General features: G+C 49.5%; 1 protein-coding gene across 1 annotated transcript in view; it reads left to right on the plus strand.

Moving 5' to 3' along the window:
• The window catches only part of GRK3 (G protein-coupled receptor kinase 3), a 100,032-nt gene that overhangs the window by 299 nt on the left and 78,042 nt on the right, over positions 1–21,691 (plus strand). The window lies entirely within an intron of this gene.

Below are 21,691 nucleotides of genomic sequence, written 5' to 3' on the forward strand. Positions count from 1 at the left end.
CTCCGCCCCGCTGTCCGGGGCTGGTTGCTGGGCTGTCTGTCTGTCAGCGCCCCGGCCCCTGTCCTCTGCCTCCTGCAGTAGTAAGTAGACCTTGAGTTCTCAATTCTGTCACCACTGCCATCACCTGAGACACTTTCCTCAGCTTGGACCCCTGGCGGCCTGCCCTTTCTGGAAAGGATGACGGGAGAGTCTCTTGAGCCTGGTCTTGTAAGACTGGAGGTTCCCGCTGCACCGGCTCAGGCTGGCCACTCGCTGCCAAGTTGTCTCTAAGATCACCACTGATTTACTATTGATTTTACTGAGGTGTGATGTCCTCTCAGAGCTGTACTTGTTCCGAGGAGTTCCAGCCGGCGTTAGAGTGGGGCTGTGGGCTCACTTCTTAACTGACCCTACTGCCAGTTGCTTAGCCCGTGTGGTTTCCCCGAGTTGAATCGGTTTCGACTTCATAGCCACCCCTGAATAGTGCAATTCTGTAAGGATCTAAAGCAGAGCTACGCCCCCTTTCAAATGGTCAAGGGTGACACACCCATGTGGAGCCAATGTTACTTACCTTCACGTGACAGAAAATATACATATTTATTCTTCCAGGTTTTTTTGAGGTCCTGGGGATGCGACCCAGGGCTTCAGGCACCAGGTAAACAGTCTGTCCACCTAGCGGCATGCCTAGCCCCCAGAGAACCTTTCAGTGCTGAAAGATGGTCAGATCATTTTTTTCCAAGCGTGTTTTTGAGCCCCGTGATCCAGGGAGCATCAGATCCCCGTGCTGTGTTTGCTAGGAAGAGTCACACTGTACACACAGCTGCGCTGGCTGGGTATTTTTGGCTTGCCTTCCCTTTCAAGCCTCGGCCCCTCGCTGGTTTTTTGGGGCGTGTTGCTCCTGACAGAGTAAACCAGGCACAAGGAGAAGACTGGGCAGTACATGCCCACCTGGAGTTTAGCCTATCTGAAGCTCACTGAAAACGGGGTTGATTGACATCTTCAGTAAGTGGGAGGGACTAGACCTAGGACTCCCCAAGTCACAACCAAGCTTCAGTAGAAAACTTTCTCTATGGGGGGGGCATGAAAAACAATCTTCATTTCATTTTCCCCTTCCCTCTGCCGCCACCCTGTGAGGGGCAGGGAATCCCAACTATGTATGGTTTCTATATATAAAACCAATAAATCACAGCTCATGGGAAACTTCCTGGTGGAGGGAGTATGTAAGATTACTAAAATTAGGAGTGTCTCTCGGTTCATCTTTTTCTTTCTTGGTGCTTTTAGCCTAGCTGGGCTTCTTTCTCTGCACGGTTGCTCAGTTGCTGGGTTGCTCTTAGGTGTACATCCCAGTGCCCTGGGACCTCACTCTCTGTACAATACCCCTCTGCTTTGACTTGGTCTTTAGTTATACTTTGTTTCAAAGGAGATGTAGTGTGGCTGGGCTTGTGAGTTCTGATGTCCTAAGGTGAAGGAATGTCTAGGGCGAATCCAGTTAGGGCAGAGTCCTTTGAGGACTGCTGATCTGTAGCTGTGTTTTTTTTTTTTTTTTTCCAGGTAGACTCTTGAATTAGACCTTCTGTTTTCCCCCAGGAGTCTAATCTGTTAACCCGTTTGTCTCAGTGGCATCAACCAAAAACCAATAATCAACAACTCAGCCACAGACACAGACATTTCTGGTTCCTTGCAAGGATTTGGCTATTGGAAGCCATTGTTCAGAACTGTGTTTGTCCAAAGAGGATGTGCTTTTGAACTTCCCCCTTAGTTTTTCAATATCGATTTTTTAAAATTTCTAACTAATTATCTGGTTACCCTTAGTGTTTTTTGTTTTTTGTTTTTTGGTTTTTTTGGTTTTTGTTTTTTGGTTTTTTTTTTTTTTTTTGTGCTTCCTTATCTCAGTGACTTTGCCTCTTCCCAGTCTTTAACAGACAACGGTACCTCATTCATTACAAGGAAACAGGTCTGCAGGGCCCTTCCTCCCTTCTTGCTATGGGAAAATCTCAGAAAAAGTAACACTGAGCACAAGGGGAGACTTGGCCTTCCATGAGGAGGCCAGAGGCAAACGTTTTGTTATGTGGACACATTGTTCAATTAGCAGGCCGATGAGTGTGCATCCTCTCAAGGCGGACTAGTTGTTCAAATCACACCTCTGTGTTAGTTCACCCAAACATTTGTTGAGCTAATAGAGCTGATGATGGGGCCTGTTGGAGGTGGTGGCTGTGACCCTTGCAGCCCCATTAACCAGGGCATTTATATACCGTGTCCTTTGTATGCCTTGGTGACGAGAAATGTCCCAGATTGAATTGGGTCTAACTCATGGGTGAGGGCCCAGGGAGTCATTTAAGTCATACCATCTACGGCTTCAGACAGCTAATTCACACTGGGTCTAGGTCTCTGATAACCTTTCCCAAACAGAATGTTACTGAGTTGACTGGAAGTTGAGTGGTGAGGCCACGTTTTCCCCTGAGAGACCCTGTCTGTTTAGTGGGCTCCCCACGGGGGCGTGGCTCCCGTCAATCACCCATGCCATTAACTGTGGGAGCAGAAAGAACACAGCTTCAGCCATGGGCAGGCCAAGGATATGTAGTCATTAAAGGAAAACCGTAGCCATCGGGCCACACAGCCCAGCTTGTGTGGGTCACGTCTTGTTCATGGATGGGACAGCTGACCCACACATGTATGGCTTTCTCCTGTCTCTATCTCCCACCTTGATGCGACAGTAACACTGAAATTACAGAAGCACCCCACCTTAGGTGGGCTCTGGGGATCGGGGCTCAGACGCTCACACCCTTGATTTACTTCCTAAGCCTTCTCCCCTGCCCTGCTTACTGTTTCTGAACCTAACTTGGTAGCCCTTTGGACCCATTTCTCAGAAGCTGGTATGTTCAGATACTCCTCACGGCCCTTCCCGAGAGGCCTCTGATAGTAGAGACCTGGAGAGTAGACCTGGGCAAGAGGCTTGTTTGTGAGTGTGGGTGCTTCACTTTTCCGTTTAGCCCCAGATGGGCATTGTTTGCACTGTCTGGTTCTGTATTCGTGGAACACGTTACGTTTGTAAAGTACTTTCTCCTAACTTGTGAAGAGTTGTCCAGGCTTGACAGCATGCCTCCTATGTGTTAGACTGCTCCTGTGACTGACCTGGAAAGGGTGTGGCCATCTGAGGACATCCCCTGGCTTTGTTCTGTGCACACAGCCTAATGTGCAAGAACTGGTATAAGAGCTGAGAAGGATGGGAAGTGGGCAGGTGGTGGCTCTCTGCAAGCCTCCCGTCCACAGCACCGCAAGCCAACCAACCCGCAAGGCCTGGGAGGAAGGCGTTTTGTTTTTGACAAGAGTCATTCTAAGTGGGGGGACACACAAACTGGAAAGGCAATCTGTCCTGACATTTCCATTGTTATCTTGTTCCTGGTCGGAGTCAATTTGTGCCGGTGACTTGGAGAGGCAAGGGCTGCTTACAGCTGGGGGTTCTTGGAAACAGATGTTCTGGAGCGATCAGTTTGGGACAAGGACCTGCCCTATGGAACACAGCAAAATGCTTTGAATCAGATCCCCGTGTGTCTCCTTGAGGTACAGGCAGTCCCCGATTGGATGTTCTTAGAGACAGCCTTTGTGAGCACTTGCTCAGAACTCCCATGGAGCTTTGCCTCAGTCCCATGAAGACAGGCATAAAGCTCACAGAAGGATGACAAGGCCTGGGGGACATGCAGCAAGAGTCTCTGTCAGCAGATGGGTGGATGGATGCTGAGGGGAGAACTTAGATTGGAAGCAATTGGGGACTTTTCTCTCAGGGACCCCGAGAATCCCTGGGAATGGAAGGAAAAGTGTCTGCTATATGATGGAATAGGAGCCAACAACACGGCAACATCTCCTCTGCCAGGTGTGGACGCTGTCATGTGCTGCCACTGTCACCACAGCAGGTGAACACACTGCTCTCCCGTTCCTCAGAGGGATCCATGCTGAAGAAAACCAGGGAAGGGGAGGCAGGTCCAGGATGAAGGGTGCAAGACTCGGGGGTGGAGCCAGGCTCCCCATTCTACCCACTGAGCAGTTTAGCGCCTTCCGCCACGGTTGAACAGAATAGCAAACCATCTCTCCTCTTACTTTACAGGAAATGGATGAAACTTTCTGCTTTTAGTTTGTGGGGGAGGTTGTGTTGGGGGATCTTGGTGTGGCTTTGGGATAACAGGAGTGTCCCTCAGAGGCTATGAGAGAGCAGCAGCTCCTCGGGGCTTCTGAGGAAGGTCATTACAATTAAGGGAACCTGAAGGTGGTGGGTGCCCTGTATCCTAGGAGGAACATCCAGAATGGAGAGATGGGGAGTAGTGGCCAAGATCCCCTCTCCTCTCTCTCCTTCTCTATTTCTAGGGAAACAAAGTTAAAAAGGTAAAAAGATAATGTATTTAGTTTTATTAGTAAAGTCACTATTCCAAAGAACCTTTGCTTATTAGAGAAGAACAAGGGGGTGAAGACTACAGTTGGGGAATAGTGGGGAATGGCATGCTGTGAGCACGGCTGTCTCCCCATCTCTCCATCCCTCTGTGGGCACTGGAAGTTGGGACAGAAGTAGCAAAATCAGTGTGCTGGCTAGTTTTCTGTCACCTCAATACTGGCTAGAGTTTTCAGAGAGAGCCTCAATTGAGGAAAAGCCTCCACTATGTAGGCAAGCCTGTGGGTGGTTTGCTTGATTAGTAATTGGTAGGGGATGGTCCTGTCCACTGTGGGTGGGGCTGGCCGGGTGGAACCATCCCAGGGCTGACAGTCTGGGGTTCTATAAGAAAGCAACCCACAGGGAGAAAACCTGTAAGCAGCACCCTCATTGGCCTCTGCATTGGCTCCTGCCTCCAGGTTCCTGGCCTGACTTTGGTGATGAGCAGTGATGTAGGAGTACAAGCTAAATAAACCCTCTTCTCCTGAGTTGCTTTCGGTCTCGGTGGTCATCATGGTGATAGCAACCCTGACTAAGACGGTGGGCATTTTTACTGTGTGTGTGTGTGTGTGTGTGTGTGTGTGTGGCCTGGAAATCACAGTGTTTACAGGGCTGGCCACATACAGAGATCCACCTACCTCTGCCTCCTGTGCTGGGATTAAAGGCAAGGTGCCTGGTGTTTCCACCTTATATTTGGAGACAGGGTCCTCACTGAACTTGGGACTCATCAGTTTGACGGGACTGGCTGTCTAGCAAACTGTAGGGTTCTATTTTTCTCTCCAGCTCCATCCCAGCCCCCAGGTTAGACACATAGTAATGCACATGGTTTTTATGTGGGATCCAGACTCAGATCCTACTGTGTGCAGGTGGAGGCAACTTCTCCCAGGTGACTAATGCATCCCTGTGCCATTTGCACCTGGTGGGGTTGGGTGTTTCCTTTGCCTTTGCTGCTCCAGCCTCTGCCGGCTTCCCTCTGTTCTCTCTCTCTCTCTGTTCTCACCATTGCCACAGAGCTGGAATCCCTAGGCTGTCTGATTACTCCACGGGTCCTGTCCTCACACCCTGTAAATGTCACTTCTAATTTTAGAACTCATCTTTTGGGTTCTCTGAGCTTTGGCCAAATCATACACATATTTAAATACACGCTATTCGAGGGACCGTGGGAGAGGGGTTCTGCCACCCGGATACCTGGTGGCTGGTGAAGGTCAGCTTAGACTCAGCCCTGGGCCTGTGCACACTGCTTCCTCTTTCCATGGTTGTTAGAGGCAGGAAGTAGGGAATGGCATGGGAGGAGGTGGCCAGGACCTTCATGCAGAGCGCCCTGAAGGCCCTCTGCCATCAAGGTCTCTCTCCTCCCTGTGCCCTCCTCCCTATCTGTGATGAAGGTGGTAGAAGAGAAGGTTCCAGAATGTGATCCAAGAGCCTGGACAGTCCCTCCCCCCATCTATATAACACAGTATCTACTCATTGCTGGCCATAACATGCCCCAACAGAAAGACCTGTTTAAGCACGTTCATTCACTCATTCGAACCAATGGGAACACGGGGGAGAACTGCAGAAGACGCCCAGGCACAGGATAGATGGAGAGGGAAAGGTGAGTTTTCACTGTGCTCCCAGGTTGCTGGGGTCATGCGCAGCATGGTGTTTTCAAAAATGCATGACAGTGGCTGGGGGTGGGGATCAGTTGACAGCGTTGGCCCAGCACGAAGCCCTCAGTTTGACTCCCTAGCAGCAGGCAAACAAGGTGGGGTGCGCACATCTGTAATCTCAGTAAGGGGAGGTGGATGCAGAGGGTCAGGAGTTTGTCAAGGTCATCTTTTGCTACATAGTCAGTTGAGGGCTAGCCTGGGCTACATGGGAGCCTGTCTCAAAAAGAAGGAGGGAACGAGAGGGAGACAGAGAGAGAGACAGAGGCAGAGAAACACAGACAGAGAAACAGAGACAGACAGACAGACACACAGGGATAGACAAGACAGACAGACACACATGTGCACACACAGAGAGACAGAGACACACAGGGAAAGAGAGACAGAGACATACATAGAGACAGACAGACATACACGCTCACGCACAGAGACAGAGAGACAGAGAAAGACAAACACACAGGGAGAGAGAGACAGAAACAGACACACATGTATGCTCATGCAGACAGAGGCAGAGACACATACACACAGAGAGAAGAGAGACAGAGACAGACAGAGACACAGAGAAAGACAGAGACAGACAGAGACACACACACAGAGAGACAGAGACACAGGGAGAGAGAGACAGAGACAGACACACATGTGTACACACAGAGAAAGAGAGAGAGACAGAGATACACACATAGTGGAGAGAGAGAGAGAGAGAGAGAGAGAGAGAGAGAGAGAGAGGAACTCAAACTAAACAGCAGGAGATATGGAACAGTGATTGGGAGGCCCAGCACCAGGCTGCCTGGAGGAGGTGGAGGCAGAGCTGTGGAAAGTTGGGGACGAAGGGCTGGGCCACAAAAGAGCAGCTGCTGAACTTCAGAAGCAGAACTAGGTTCACGCCCCTGATGTGTCCTCCACTTTCTTCTTTGAGCTGCCTATTGTGACCTCGCGTGTCTAGATCTTTCTACACAGCGTCCCCTCCTCTCTTTCTGTCCTTTCTATTCCCAGCTTCTCCCATCCCTCTGTGAGATCTGGGGTCTTCACAGGTCTGTGCCTTCCTTCCCTCATGGTATGAGGCTGCAGGCTTCCTTAGTAAGCTCCCCCACTCTTCCTTAGACTGAGCAGACCACGCAAACTCAGAGAGCCCCCGTCTTGTGTTTGAGGAGCTCTTTGGAAATGGCCATTCCAGTCACACATCTCTGACACCACTAGGACGTGTGTAGTGTCACAGGGCTGTCCTGTAGTAGTCTGAACGCTAGGTTCCTTTGGTCCCTCTGTGGTGGCTCTCCAGCCTGGCTCGGTTTTGTGGGAAGATCTCTGGTTCCTTGTACCCTGAAGTGTGCACATAGCTCTGTAATCTGCTCAGGATTGCCCTGCGCAGGAGTGACCCTGTTCAGTTAGGGCTGAGTAGTGGCTCAGGTGGGTCACTGCCTGACGGGCAGGTTTCTTCAGAGACTTTGATGCCTCTTTCTTTCCACTCTGACACATCCAGAGTCTAATCAGCGGCTGGATAACTTGCTCGTGGACGAGACCCGAGGCCTGCCTGGGGTTCTGTGCTGCAGACGAAGTGGGCACCCCCATGGCTCCGGCAGAACACGCAGCACAGAACTGGGGCTGCTCACTTTGGTGGCTCCGCACCACTGCCATTTTAAGCTCAGTGCTTGGCTTGTGGCTTCTCTCCCATCTGTCCGGGACATTGTGCATGCTGGCAGAGACTATTTAAAAAGGGGTGACAAGACCGTGGCTCCACAGTCCCTCCCCTTTTCCAAACCAGGTTTGGATATGAGGTGTAGAGCACTCCTTACCCAGGAGATCACCATGACCATCTGACTTCTCACTTCCCCTTGTACATGTGTGCATGTGAGACCCGAGACCCACTGGTCACTGCTGAGTCACAGACTTAAATTTAAAATTCACTGTCGGCTGCTCTGGGTCAGGGCAGAGCCACAGCAGTGAGTGACAATCTGGTCATATAGGTTTGAGGGATTTGAGCCCAGTGGCCGAGGGAAGTCTGGTCCTCACGTGGTCCTAGCGTCCGGACAGAGACCAGCCTATGCGTCTTCAGGAGTTATAGTTCCGGGATGGACGGGATGGGGCAGAGGACATTGTGTCCGTGTGAGGAAGTGCTCACAGTCTTGAGAAAGGCAAAACGAAAGTGGTACAGGGTCAGGGACCTGCTGCTAGAGATTTGCTTTAAAATACTTTAAGAGATGGAGGAAGGGTGGGAGGTAGAGGTGCTCCCAAATCCTGGTGGCTGCTAAGGATGGGCCTTGGGTGTCCTTAAATTCCACACTTGTGGGCTGCTGCTAAACAACATCTTGTTGTGGCTGTAGTAATAGTAGTAATAGTTATTATTATTATTATTATTACTATTATTATTATTAATTTTGTTATTGCTATAGACAGGATCTCACATAACACAGGCTACTTTTAAGCTTACTGTGAAGCCAAGGATGACCTGCAATGTCTAATGTCCCGCCTTCTGACACCACCCCCGTGCCCTGTTTGGGCAGAGCTGGGTGCGGAACCCAGGGTCTGCAGCATGCTGGGTAAGCAGCCTGTGCCCTGAGGCACTTCCTCGGCTCTGGTTTGGGAATTCTGTGGTGATGGAGAGGTGCAAAGGTGCTAGGTGTACTCTTGCAGGGTGGAGGGCCTCGGTTGTCACATGTAAGTTGGCTGTGACAGGGTCACACGGGTGCACAGTAACTTCCTGAGGTGAAGAACTTCGCTGAGCCTCCCCAGGACCTAGTCAGGTTGACGATAAAACCCGATGGGAAGGGTGGAAGTTCAGATTAACTGTGCTTCACCCACACCGCCACTCACATGGCTTCTTAAAAAGATGCCCGCAACAACGTTCCATTTTGAAATTACTTGAGGGCCTGTGAGCTGGCTCAGAAGGTGCTTGTGGCTAAGCCTGGTGAACTGAGTTTGACCCCCAGGACCCACATGGTGGAAGGTGAGAAACAACTTCCACAAGTAGTCCCCTAACCTCCCCACGCTCACCATCCCTAAATTTCATACTGATTTATGTGTCTCCAAAATAGACCAGTAGGAGAGGAAGCGAGGCTTCATTAGAGAACCTGGATAGGCAATAGCTAGAGTTTCTAGACAAGGTGCAGCATCGTGCCAATACCAGTCCAACCTCCAGATAGCGTGTGCGTTCTAGAAAACACAGAGGCCGGGACCTCATCGGTGGCAGAGAGCATCTGCCCACAGGGAACAGAGCCGTGGGTTCTGTCCCCACCACTGAACAAAGTCAGTGAAGTGGTTCTCACCCTACTGAGTGCTGCGACCACTTAACACAGCTCCTCATGAAATTGTCACCATTGCTAGTTCATAGCTATAATTCTGCTGCCATTATAAAAGGTAATGTAAATATTTAATGTAAATATCTGACGTATAGCACTTCTGATATGAGGCCCCTGTGAAAGGGTCTTTTGACCTCCAAAGGGATTGCAAGCCACAGGTTGAGAGAACCACAGGCCTAAAGGCACTTTGTAAGTGGATACTTGCTGACCCAGAAAAGAAACAAAACAACCACAGGATGCTGAAAACCGTGAGGCATCGCTTCTCGCCCTTTTGGCTAAAATCAAGTGACAAAACGTGAGGCACGCAGTGGAACCATGACCCCAGTCCGCGGATTTGATTTATGAACAAGTAGCTCTGAGCTGTGAGGAGGCTGGTGGCCTCTGATAGCTGCTATTATGCCAAACCATAATCCTACATTGAGCGCAAAAATGAGTTCTGACGCGTTTAGTTACAAAGTCTCCGCGGAAGCACTGTATCCCAATCCAAAGGAACTACCTCTGTGGGCCTGGGGGACACAGGGCTTTCTTAAACCCTGAGCTTACAGACTGTGTCTGGGGAGACTGAGGGACACGGAGACCCCCAGCTGAAGCTCTCATGTGACTTGGAGTGCTGTACTTGAAAGACCCTTAGGAAAGGTAGAAGGACCAGAGGTGATTGGAGATATTTTTTAAAAGGATTTTGAAACATTTACAGGTACATATGAGGTATGTGTATCAGAGGAAATGAGTCTAGTTAAAGAGGAAACTGTCACACACACACCTCCCACCCATGGCCCAAAAGACATTTTTTAGTGAAACCTTTATTAAAACAAATAAAGCACACACACACACACACACACACACACACACACACACACACACACACACACGCTAAAAGCCAAAACAATCAATAAAAAAAAACCCAAAACAAAAAACCAAACAAATAAACAAAACATAACAAAACAACAAAACAAAACAAAAAAAACAGACAAAGTTTTCAGATTTGGAGCATTTTGAGTTCCAGGTCTTCAGATTAGGGGTGCATTGGGTGACTGTCCTCCAGTGAGTTAACCTGCTGCTTTTTTGCCTAGACATTGAATGACCTTTGGGCTCACATTGCTTCAGGGAGGTGACATCAGGGAGCGGGTGCCGAGGAGCTGGCCTTTTCTCTCAGTGAGTGACTCTCTGCTGGTCAGTTCTTCCTCCTAGGAGGCAGGTGCTTCTCGGGAGACACATTGACGCGATGCTGTGCTGGGCATTCAGGAGCCTACAGTCCCCCTGTGGCTTTGCTGTTTTCCTGTATGTAAAGAAAAATTACTGGTCTTTTGCGTCTGCTTATTTGCTGTTCTCCTACCTGTAAGCCAGCACCTCCGGGCCCTGTTTCTTCTCTTTGTCCTTGTGGGGTACCCCTCAGCTGATGCAGTCCTGCACGGTGTTCGAGTGTGTGCACCCATTTGTTCTGGCCGAGAACTCCATGCCTCCTCTCTGCACGAAGCCCTGCTGGGCAGGAAGCTTCAGCTCCGGGCTGACTCTGAGCAAATGAATGAATAGCCACCGAATGACTATGTCTCTTCCTCCCTGGGAGATCAATGCAGGCTGGAGGTTCACAGGATGGAGGCTTGCCAGGTTAATAGTCAGTCCAGAGGGGCATCATGATGAGACCCTGTCTCATAGAGAGAGAGAGAGAGAGAGAGAGAGAGAGAGAGAGAGAGAGAGAGAGAGAGAGAGAGAGAGAGAGAGAGAGAGAGAGAGAGAGAGAGAGAGAGAGAAAGGGGGTGCTGGGATGTATCTCGGTGAGAGAGTACTTGTGTGACATGCACTAGGCTCTGGGTTTAATCCCTACAAAGAGTTTGGTATCCTGTCTATGACAGGGCTGATACCCGAAGCAGTGCCCAAAGTGGCGTTCTTCATGATCATGATATCTGGAACTCCTTGGATTTGCACATTCTTTGTATGTGCAAAAACCATGTCCTAGGACAATGGTTCTCAAGTTGTGGGTCGTGACCCCTTGGGGGGGGTTAAATGACCCTTTCACAGGGACAACCTAGGGCCACCAGGAAACAGATATTTACGCTATAATTCATAACTAACAAAAATACAGTAATGAAGTACCCATGAAAATAATTGTATGGTTGGGGGGTGTCACAACACGAGGAACTGTGTTAAAGGGTCTCGGCCTTAGGAAAGTTGAGAACAGCTGCTCTATGAGATGATATTATTTTTAAACTGCAGATTTGGATACATTGGGCTTGATGGCTTTTCTTAAGTGTGAGAATCCATCTCTGTAGACATTTCTGGGGAACCTTACGTGAGAAAAATACCAGCTGAGGGGCCTAGGCGTTTATTGGTGTGACTAAGGAGATAGGAGGTTAGCACCTGTTGGGTGCAGAGCAAGGCTGGGCCCTGTGGGAACATATCCTGGGAGGCTCATTTGTTTTTAAAAGTAACTTTGAAGGCTCTGCATGGGTACAGGATGTCACAATTGGCAGCCCGCCTGGCTGATGTTGATTGTCTGAGAAACTGAGATAAAGGGGAACTAGGTGCTCTCTGGGGGTTGTTGAAGGACAGTGCTGTTGGGCAGGGTGTGGTTAAGCTCCGGTAACAAAGACTCACTGGAGAGGCTCAGGATATGAGTGTGTGTGCTTGTATGCATGAGTGTGCATGAGCTCATGTGTATGAGTGTGTCTGAGTGTGGATGAGTGTGTGTGTGTGTGCTTGTGTGCATGAGTGTGCATGAGCTCATGTGTAGGAGTGTGTGTGAGTGTGGATGTGTGTGGGCATGTGCAGGTGTGAATGAGTGTACACGTGTGTGTGTCCACTTGTGTGCATGAAGGTATAGGGGAGTGTGTACATGTGTGTGTGTGCAGGCGTAGGGGTGTGTGTTCATACCTGTGGAGGTCAGAGGTCAGTGTTGCTTGTCTCCTTCAACTTCTCCACCTTATTTTTAGGCAGAGTCTCTCATTGGGCTCCCTGTTCACGTCAGTCTGGGTGGCTGTGGAGCACAGGAGATTCCCCCATCTCCTCTTCTCCAGGGATTACGGGCATGTGCCCTGGTGCCTGGCATTTTGCCTGAGCAGACGGTGCTTTCTCTTGGTGTCATCAGCCCCCGAGGAGTTTCGACCCCAGGCTTGGCAGAGATGAGAAGCCAGTGAGTGGTCCGCTCTGCTGCCCATGGCTGCCCCTGTCACTTGTCTCCAGGCACTTCCTGTGGGCTTTCACCCCAGGCCAGATAAAGCTGAGGGAGGAGCCCAAGGCAAGCCAACTTCCTTTTAAGGAAGGAACACAGAGGAGCTTGTCCCTTTTGGTCAGGTTTCCGATGATGAGAACTTGGTTGTGTGACCCCATCAAATTTTGAGGTGCGTATCCTACCTTGGCTGGCTGGGTTCTTCTCTCTCTGTTCAGAAAGACAGTGAGGAATGGCGTCCTTAGCATCAAAGGTCCTGGATCCAGGGGCTTACAAGCTGCACTTGGCCAATCAGGGATCTTTCGGGTTCCGATTTCAATCTCCATAGGCTTGTCCTGGCTCTGAGTTGTTTATTTGCCCCGCCCCCCAGGACTCACTATGCAGACTTCCAGGAAGGTGAGGTGTTAGACAAGCTGTAACCCAGTGACATCCCTGGGAACCCTGGGTCAACACGTTTAGCGTGGAGAATCAAGAACCATGCAGGGGGAGCGTCAGTAAACCTCCCTCTCGGCAGTTGCACGGTATACAGCATCTGAATGTGGAGGGCGTCCTTGAGTGCAGAAGCAGGAATGGCCTCCATATCCTTAAGGAAAGATGACTTCCAGCCTGAATCACGTCCTAAGTAAACACGGACTGGCATGAATTTATTCACATTTATTCATGGATTTACTTAGGAAACTGATAGTTCCCCACTGTTGTGAACACTCCATGGTGATACATGGATATGTACTGACTGCTATGATTCCCTGCCAAGATGGTGGCTGCTGGTTCACAGAGGCTCACACTGGGTTGGCCCTGGGAGGTTGTCAAAGGCCTGGTGGTTCTGAAGACTCCAAAATGGATCTTGGGACTTGAGTTGGAGGTTCCCATGTGGAGGGGGAGGAAACACAGAATAAAAAGGCAAAAGATGGAGTCATTTTTAACAGTAGTGGGGGCCATTGTGGCTGAGTAGAGCTTCCTGTGCCTGGGATGGGGCTGGAGCATGCCTGGGAGTGGGTTGGGTGTGGTGGGGCATGGATGAGGCTCACCTGCACCTGAGAGAGAGAGAGAGAGACAGAGAGAGAGACAGAGAGAGACAGAGAGAGAGACAGAGACAGACAGAGAGACAGAGGCAGACAGAGACAGACAGAGAGACAGAGAGACTGGGGTATGGCTGGGGCGTAGCTGGGGTGTGGGTGGGACAAAGCTTGTGGGTGGCTGGTGCATGGATGGGTAGTCCTTGGGACTTCTTTAGAAATGTCTCTTCTAATGAGCCAGGGCCCTGGAGTCTTCCAGGTAAGATAGATCCAGGCTCAGATTCTTCCTGCCTCCCCTCTGAGATGTGTGCTAGCAGCCAGTGGGAGAGCAGCTCATGAGTCGGGTGCTGCATGGGTAAAACCGATTCTTGAAGCCAGTTTAAGGCGGTGGTTCTGATCGCCGTATGACGGACGGGTGGCCTCAGTGGCTGTTCACCTTTCAGATGCAGTCTGTTCAGGGTTAACCATATGTGGAAGTTTTTCTTAAATTTCTCATGAAATTCAAGTACGCTTAGTGTATTGCAGAGCAGAGGGGGCTGGAGAGACAGCTCGGCTTCCACGAAAACTCGCAGTACAACCAGGAGATCCGGAGTTCTCAGCACCTGTGTGTCAGGTGGTTTCTGTCTGTCACTTCGGGTCAGGGGGTGGAGTCAGTAGCACACCTATGGCTGGCTGGCCAGCTAGTCTCTCAAGCTCAGGAAGAGGCTCTGTTTGAGGAAAGGAGAGGCATGTGGGCTGTGGGCGTGGTGGTATACCATCCTTAAGGGCCTGGGAAGCAGAGGCTGGTGGATCTGAGTTCTGGGCTAGCCAGGGCCACATAATGAGACCCTGTTGCAATGAATATAAAGAAACAAACAAACAAATGCAAAGGGGACACATGATAGATGAAAAATGCATAGACCTTGTCCTTCACATAGTAGTGTACGTGAGTGTGTGGGTATGCATGTGTTTGCATCTCTCTCTCTCTCTCTCACACACACACACATGCACATACACACACACATGCACACATGCACACACTGACACACACACAGGACTTGGCATCGACTATCCAGATCTTGGAGTACAATGAGGAGCTTTGAAGTCACAGAGCCTTGCTGGTGTGTTCTCAGGGACCCATGGCTGTGGGTGCTAGATTGTTCAAGGCTGTGAAATTTATATATAAGATACAGTGCTGAGGAGCTGGGGATGCAGGAGACCAGGGAGGAGCTGGGATGCAGGAGACCAGGGAGGAGCTGGGATGCAGGAGACCAGGGAGGATCTGGGGATGCAGGAGACCAGGGAGGAGCTGGGATGCAGGAGACCAGGGAGCAGCTGGGATGCAGGAGACCAGGGGGAGCTGGTCCTCATCTGCATGGTGAGACACTGTGCAGCCTGTGTGGTCTGGTGGCTTTAAACAGTGGAACTGAGTTTCTATGGTGACTTTGAATATTTCCTTCTGGGTTGTGTGCCTAATGAGTTGTTTATGGAAAATCTCTAGCGACTGTACATTAAAAAACAAAATGCCAAAAATCCTGCGGTTTTGTTTTGAAGGGCTTGACGTTCGAAGGGACTGCCGAGTTGTTTCTTTTTTTTTTTCTTAAAGAAGCTGGCCTGTGGTTTTCCACCCTGGTGAAAGGCGGCCACTGCAGTCTGGGTGTACGTGGCTCACAGAGAGCTTGGCATGCACGCACCAGCTGGCCTGGTCTCCCCACCTGCTTCCTGTGCCACTAGACTTTTACAGGAATGGGGTGCCTACCGGGTAAAATATTTATGTGCCCTAAAAACAGCCAGACCTCAGGTGGAACTTGGTGGAATTTGACTGTGGAGGCTGCACAGTCAGATCAGTCATTAAGTCTTCTCCAACAGGTACTGGGATTTGTCTCAGGTGGCTGGTCCTTCAATTAATTAACTCTGTGTGTGTGTGTGTGTGTGTGTGTGTGTGTGCGTGCACGAGTGCGAGTGCTCACTGAAGTCAGAGGGTGGCTTAGCTCCACTTTCACATGTGTGTCCTGGGTATTGAACTTAGGTTGTAAGGCTTGGTGGCAGTCACCTTTACTGGCTGAGCCATCTTGCCAGCCCCTTTGCCCGCTTTAGCAGTAGAGACATTTTATCTGTGGGGCTGACCTGAGCCCTGATGGGCAGTGCTGCCATCTCTCTACCCAGCTGCCATTCCATTTTAAGGAATCCACTGGACTCCAACCTTCAGCATCCCTTTTTAGCTTGGTTTGTCTCACGCGAAAGCCGTCACCCCTGCTCCGGCCACATCGTCTGCAAGCAGCACCTGGCCGTTTCATCTCCCTCCACCTCCCATGCCCCTTGGGTTAAGAAACACATCATATATTGTCTCTCCCTTAGCTCTTTCTGCAAACATTTATGAGAGATCTTGTAGCTCTCTTCACACACAAATTGCTTCAGATGTTCAATCAAGTCACATGTGGATCACTTTCCCCCTCCCCTCCCCTCTCCTTCCTTTCTCCCCTCCCCTCTCCTCCCTTCTCTTCCTGTCCTTCCCCTCCTCTCCTCCTCTTTTCCTCCTCCCCTCCCCTCCCCCCTCCTCCTCTTCCCCTCCCCTCCCCTCTCCTCCCTTCCTCCCCTTCCCTCCCCTCCCTTCCTCTCCTTCCCCTCCTCTTCTCCTCTTTTCCTCCTCCCCTCCCCTCACCCCTCTTCTCTTCTTCTTCTCCTCCCCTCCCCGTCTCCTCTTCTTCTCCCCCTCCCCTCCCCTCCCCTCTCCTCCCTTCCTCCCCTCCCTTCCTCCCCTCCCCTCCCCCTCTCCTCTTCTTTTCCTCCTCCCCTCTCCTCCCCAACCTTCCTCTCCCTCTCCCCTCCTCTCCCCTCCCTTTCTCATCCCCCTCCATCTGCCAAACTCTATGTAGCCCAGGCTGATTCCAAACTCAAGATCCTCCTGCCTCAGCCCCCGAGTGCTGAGATTAGAGACAGTATAGCTGGCAATATTTAACATTAAAAACTTCCCCCTCAGTTTGCTTTACAGGTATGGCCTGTATATTTGCCTGGTCATCTGGGCCCCTGAGGTCAGCCGCTGCTGTTCCCTCTTGATTTATTTTGTTCTGGAAATCAGGTCCCTTGTTGTTGTTATCATTTTCTGCCCCCAGGGAGTGCTGGTATCTTAGTGGTTGCTGAGGTAAAACACAGTGACAGAGGCAACTTGTAGAAGGAAGGGTTTATGTGTGCTGAGGTTATTCCACAGTATCTAGATGGGTCAGGTGGCATAACCATCGTGGAGGGAGCACAGTGGTGGGTGGGCAGGCAGGCATGGTGCTAGAACAGCAGCTGAGAGCTCACATCTGCTTCACAAACAGGAGGTAGAGAACACACTGGGAATGGCTTGCCAGCCCCCAGTGACACACCTCCTCCAACAAGGCCACACCTTTTAGTCCTTCCCAAAAAGTTCCACCACTGGGGACCAAGTATTCATACATAAGGGTATTAATTTCCAGCACCCACATGGCTGTTCATAGCTGCCTGTAACTCAAGTCCTAGGGCATCTGATGTCCTCTTCTGGCACCAGGTACACTCACAATCACACATACACACACATGCGGATATATGTACATGCACACATATGTGCACACAGGTATATGCACACATGCACATGTGCACACACATGTGTACATGCACACACATATGTACACGCATATGTACACACTTGTTTCACAGAGTCACACGTAGGCAAAACACTCATACATGTGAAATTTTTATAAGTTAAAAAATGAAGGAGTAAGACACACAGTGAACTATAAGCAAACCTGATAAATTTGATTCTGCCAAGTTAAACATATAAATAAATGTATGGTGCTGTGTATTAGGTAATTCTACACATTTGTACACACATTGTCATCCTCAAAGCCTGGTTCTGTTCTCTGTAATTGAGGAGCATGTACTGTTGTGTGGGAAGCTGAGAATTTTAACTCAATCTCTAGTACATAACCAATAGTTCATTTCTCTCTGACTCCATTTGAGTCACAGCTTTGGATAATCTCAGATTTGCCATGTAGAACAAGCTGGCCTTGAACTTGCAGAGATCCACCTGCCTCTGCCTCATTCATTTTTTATTGCCAAGTAACATTCCATTAGGTGCATGTCTTAGCAGCTCTTGTGGAAATGTGCATCATTGCTGGGCTTTAGCCATTGTGGATAAGGCTGAAATTACCAGCCAGTCACATGTCAACTTTTATTTGGTTGTGTGCACGCACATGTCTGGGATAAGTGCCCGAGAACAGAATGTGGGTCTCGTGGAAGTTGAGGCTTCATGATGTGGTTGGACCTCAAGGTGCTGCCAAGTTCGTTGCTGTGCCGGTTACATTTCCCAGTGGTTATTCCGAACCTTCACATGGGATTTGGCCTTTCCTCAGAGAAGCCACTCTGACAGGCTGTGGTGGAGGCACACTGTGATTCTTAATTCCCTTTCACCATCTGTAAGTTTCTTCCGACGAAACGTCTGACCATTTGTCTGTCTGCTCATTAATATCGAGATGCCTTTTGTTTCAGACAGGATCCCACATAGCTCAGGCTGGCCCTTAACTTTTTATATAGCCGAGGATATCCTTGAACTTCTGATCCTCCTGCCTCTGCCTCATACAAGTCTTTAGACTGGCATTCTCTTTAAGTTTCTTTCTTTAGACTTTTGTTTATGTGTGTAAGTGGTTGTCTGTGTGTGTATGTGCATCATGGTGCTTGTCTGGTGCCATCTGAGGCCAGAAGAGGGTGGTGGGTCCCCTGAGACCGAAGTTACAGACAGTGGGGAGCCACCAGGTGGGGTTTTGAGCCCTCACCAGGAGCAGCAGGTGTGACTCATGCTCACACTGTCAGTCCTTGCTTGGTGATTTCTCATTCTTGAATTGTAACAAACTACCCTCACGTGTGTAGGTTTCAGGCTTCGGCCGATGGAGACCTGTAGTCTGTTGTCTCAGACTGGGGGACATACCCTTCATCCTCTTGAGTTCTAGTGGTGAAGGGGAAGTTTTGGTGTCCGTGGGCTCGGTATTCCCTGCACGGTTTCTTGTTTTCACTCTCGTGCTGTGTGGAGACCAGAGTCATTGTTGACTGCCTGGACCAGTTTCTACTTTATTTTGGTGCTGGGTCTCACTGGCAGGGTCCAGGGGTCTGTCTGTCTCTGCTGCCCTTTGGGGTTAGGGCTATGATTGTGTGTTGCTGCCCTGGATGTTACAGGGATTCTGGAAATCCAAGCTCAGATCTTCACATAGTTTAGCGACTGAGCTATTCCACCAGCCCTGTAGCTCGAGCATTGCTTTCATGACTGACGTCTTCGTTCAATTCCTGGGAGTAAAGGCTTTTCCTAGTTTTCTTTGAGAAGTTCTGTGGTTTGTATGTCAAGTCTGTGATGCACCTCAGTCAAGTCTACAGAGCACCTCAGATTATTTTCTGTGCTCAGTGTTGGAAGAAGACGAGCCGCTCTCTCCAAACCAGCAATTAAACATGAGAAATATTGAAGATACAAGCAGGAAATGAGAACATGAGCATAGAATGGTTTCTGGCGGTTAGGAAGGAAATGGGAGCTTCAAATAAAAGATAATTGAATTGTGTTGAAAACTCCTATGTTTAAGGGAGTCAGACTCCGAGACTCTCACCAACCTTTGCAGGAAGGCAGATTCCAAAGTCTCAGCATGGCAAATATGGCAAGAACAGGGCATCAGGACGGAATCGTGGCTAGGCTGCTGCTTGCCTTTGGTGTCAAGGACGTTCCTGGAACTGTCCGTGGAGGTGTCAGGATGGTCTGTGAGCCAATCATAACACACGAGGCACTGAATCAAAGCAGATCCCTTAGTTCCTCAAAGAAAAGATTCCAAATCGACATCCAAAGGCAGCGAATCGATGCTCAGTCCAAGGCGCCTTGAGCTCTGCTCCTTCCTTCAGTCAGAGTCTGACAAACTGAGAACTGAGAAACAGTTGTTTGCTGGGTTCCACTTTAAAATCCCCCCTGTTTGAAAAGCTCATTGCTCGTTAGCTGGGGGGAGGGTATGGGGGACTCCTCCTTTCTCTCTGTCCAGTTTCAAAGGCTGTGGCTGAGATCCAGCGAGGACCTGACTGGGGGACAGACGTAGAGATGAAGGGGGTGCAATTGAGAGCCAGGGACAGTTCTCATATCCTGACAGTTGATGGTCGAAGGATGGCCACGGTGGGGCAGGGGAGAGAACACGGGTGTTTATACTAATGGTGGTGAGTAAGGGGCTTCACAGGCAGAGAACTCAGGGAGGCTCCATCAGCCACATCCCAGAGGGACCAAAGTGTCTTAAGCTTGTATGTAGGAGCTGAAGGTAACTAATTTCCTAGAAAAAAACACGCTGGTGGGGTTGGTTGTGACCTCAGATTAGGCAGGATTTTTCCAGCACACCAGAAGCTTGATACAGTGTAGAAAAGTATCCTCAGATTAGTCAGTTTTTTCCCCCACACCAGAAGCTGGATACAATGTAGAAAAGTATCCACAAATGGAGTTTAATCAGGTTTCAAAGATTAACACCCTTCAAAGACATCAGACAGTTTCAAGACAGACTCTGAACTCCGAGAAACTATTTAAATAGTGGTCATGGTTTCCTTTCTAGTTGCCATGAGGAGAAAGGTTTAACTCGGAAGTCTGGGTGACAGCCTTCCTGCAGAGTAGGGAAGGCAGCAAGAAGCTGGAGCAGTTATGGCTCCACAGACAAGAACAGCAAGGACAAATTCTGCATGCTTACACTCTGGGGCATTTTCTCCTCTTTCATAGCATCCAAGTCTCAAGTCCAGGGGATAGTACTCTCACTCTTAGTCTTGGGTCTTCTGGGGTCAATTAACATAATAAAGATAATCCCCTCCTTTTCTAGAGACCAACCTGATCCAGACAATCCCTCAGTGAGCCTCTTCCCCAGGTGACCATTGACACAATACTGTAGTAATGATACATGACAACTTGAGTCCTGAATATATAAAGAACTAAATAATCAAATACCTCCTCAAAGTCGGCAAAATGTCTGGAGGTATTCCAACCCAGAAGACACACCAGCAACAGATAAAGTACTTACCATGTTTAGGTCTGCTCTGCCTAATTTACTATCCAGGCCTGCACAGAGGCCAGAAGAGGGACACTGATCACAGTGTGTTTGGGTATTAGCTCCATGTGGAAAGCATGCCTGTGTTCTGGAACCACAGGTAGGTGAGTCATGTCGACAGGGTTCTCCTCGGCAATGCTCATGCAGCCAGACACAAAGACCATGTGGTATGAAACTACATGAAATTTCTAGAGATTCCGAGGTACGATACATGGCTGCTGGATGGGCTAGCCTGTGCTAGGAGCTGGCTTAGATCCCTGGTGGGTACCGGTATCCTCTTGACACAAACACTGGAATTGTTTAAAGATGGATCAAGGTGACAGATTCTGTGTTTATTACACATCATACAAGCCAGGCAGGTGGGATGGCCCAGCAGGGAAAGGTGATCCCTGCCAAACCTGGTGACCTGAGTTTGAGCCTTGGAGCAGAGCCTTGGAACCCACACTGTAGAAAGAAAACACTGACTTCCACGGTTTGTCCTCTGAAACACACACCAGTGGCAGGATACCTACTTAAATGACCTACATTCATAGCTACAGTCAGTGCAAGGTGCTCACATACTTCAATTAAAAGGCAAAGATTGTCACAGAGAACAGGGAAGCAAGGTCCAACCTTGTGCTGTAAGCCAGAAACTCAGCTCACCCAGGTAGGAAACACCAGCGAAGAGAAACTTGCCACGACCCAGTCAGGGTTTGATGGAAACAAGCCTGTGACAGACATCAGGAGGAAAGTTTCTCCATGATGGGTCCCTCATCACCAAGGCAGAGCACCCTCTGCTTGTATGTCTAATTGAGCTACAAGACAGACAAGGCAGGTGGTATTGAAAGCAGACACAGGAATCAGGATGAAGTTTGAGAGTCCTGCATTCTCACCTTAGCAACTTATGGGGAAAAAAAAAATAAACTTGGTGATGCTGAATATGGAAAAATCCAAGCAGCACGGCGGCTACTCACCGTGACCCAGTGAGCATTTCCCAGTTAGTTCTTCCTCACACATGCGCAGAAGACTCACAAATAGGTCACGTGTCAGTAGTAAAGCAAAGATTAAAAAGATCTAGAAAGAACGGAACCTTTCGGTGTGTGCTTTCTAGCCACCGGAGAATTAAGCCAGAATAAAAAATTGGCAGGTACT

The sequence above is a fragment of the Micromys minutus genome (assembly GCF_963924665.1).
Source record: "Micromys minutus genome assembly, chromosome: 29".
NCBI classification, from domain to species: Eukaryota; Metazoa; Chordata; class Mammalia; order Rodentia; family Muridae; genus Micromys; species Micromys minutus.